Source organism: Aplysia californica, unplaced genomic scaffold (genome assembly GCF_000002075.1).
Source record: "Aplysia californica isolate F4 #8 unplaced genomic scaffold, AplCal3.0 scaffold00015, whole genome shotgun sequence".
Classification (NCBI taxonomy): domain Eukaryota; kingdom Metazoa; phylum Mollusca; class Gastropoda; order Aplysiida; family Aplysiidae; genus Aplysia; species Aplysia californica.
In genome coordinates, this window is record NW_004797285.1 from 590,675 (window position 1) to 592,472 (window position 1,798).

At 39.0% G+C, this 1,798-nt stretch overlaps 1 protein-coding gene across 1 annotated transcript in view; it reads left to right on the forward strand.

Moving 5' to 3' along the window:
• The window catches only part of LOC106012456, a 34,119-nt gene that overhangs the window by 1,059 nt on the left and 31,262 nt on the right, over positions 1-1,798 (forward strand). The window lies entirely within an intron of this gene.

The following is a 1,798-nucleotide window of genomic DNA, read 5'->3' on the forward strand; positions in this document are numbered from 1 at the left end:
ATCATACAGTTTAGTATTCTCTGTGGAGCTTATGGCCTGGTTACGTTCTAGAACCTCCCTTGATTAAGGAACACTGCGAGGTATAATTGTTATATATTTATGACGTATTTTTACACATTTATAACCTTTCCCTCCACTCTTGTAAACATTTCCCACGCTCTCATCAACACGCTCGGCGTAAGTGAGGCCAGCGGCACTAAGAAAAGGAAACATTAACATTTGTTTATATTTGTAAACATTACAATTTTAAAAAAAAGTTTTAAAAAAATTTCGTATGGGGGAGGAAAGTTTATATGCACTTATATATAGGGGAGGAAATATCAGCTTTTATGGCATAGGAGGAAAAAGTTAGCTCTTCCACCCAACTTGTTAGAACTGGCAGTGTGTATGTACTCTAAGCCGCTGTTTTCGTCGAAACTAAGTATATTCATTTGAAGTCTGTTACACTTTACTGCTTTATTCCACTTGTTTTAATCTGTTGAAGGTATTGACTTTCTATTCCTGTGATGTGAATGAATTTGATCTTTTCAGCGTTTAATTTCAGACCTGCTTAATCAATTACCAGCAGTATTGACTCAATGGAAAAATTTTTTCATGCTCTTGAAGTAACTGTTGTCAACTAGTACGGCTGTATGGTCAGAGTATCGTAGATTACCGATGGCTCTGCCTCCAATTTCGACACAAGTGATATCTATGTCGTATTCGTCTGGTATAAATATGAAAATCGTTTGTTAGTAAAAAGAGTTTTGCATGATGGTGGTAGAGGAAATGATGGTGGTGGTTGTGTTGGTTTTAGTGGTTTTGGTGGTGGTAGTGTTGGCTGTTAGGGGGGTGGTGGTTGATGGTAGTAGTGGTGATAGTTGCAGTTTTGTTGGTAGTTGGTATGGTGATTGTTGTAGTGGTTGTGAATATGCAAGAATAAATAGGCTCACACATTAACAAAGCGTGGGGAAGTAATATCCTGATGTACTGAGTCCATTGGGGAGATTGCAAACCATCCATATCTAACTTTTTGGTTTGTTTCTTGTGCAACGCTGCTTTTATCACTGAGTGGCAGGTAGAACGCTAACTCGATTTTTTTTTTTTAGTCTGAGTTTTTTTTACACCCCCATCGTCACAACTTAAAGCATTTAGGAGGCAAGCTTCCCACCCTGCCTGTCAGGGCTAGCCCGGGAAGAGAGGGATACATCATTTGATAAGAAAGACAGAAATACTCATAAAAAATCCCCCCCCCCCTCCCCAACGGACTCGAAAATCAAAACTTGGTCTCTTTCGTGAGACAGTAAAGTGCTTAATCCCTACACCGCAGATGCCGGCGAACTCTAATCTAAAACCCATCTCTTGTCATGGATTAAATGTGCAGATAATGTGCATGAAATCAAAACTGCCTGAAAGGGAAACAAACTCTGTCCAACATGATAGCAGGTGAGTAATGGTGACGTCACGTTCAGAACAGAATGGAAAATATCATATGGCCCGCCAGAAGCAATGACGGGAACTTACAAAGAATGGTTGACCTATTTCTGAATTTGGTACTTTCAGAAGTCATTACCCTAACCCAAAGGTCAAATACATGAAACTGCTGTCTGTGGTGTAGTTTTTTTTGGGCCCTTTAGCATCGTACGTAGGTGTGAGTTCGAATTTCGCTAGGGGAGGTTTAAAGAATTGAATACGTGTATCTTCGCCTGCTGCCCGAAAGTTGTATCATTTTTAGCCATGAATGATCCTGAGATTACTCAACTCCAAATGATCTAAATTGTGTCAATTTATTTATTTATTTATTTATTTATCGATTTAA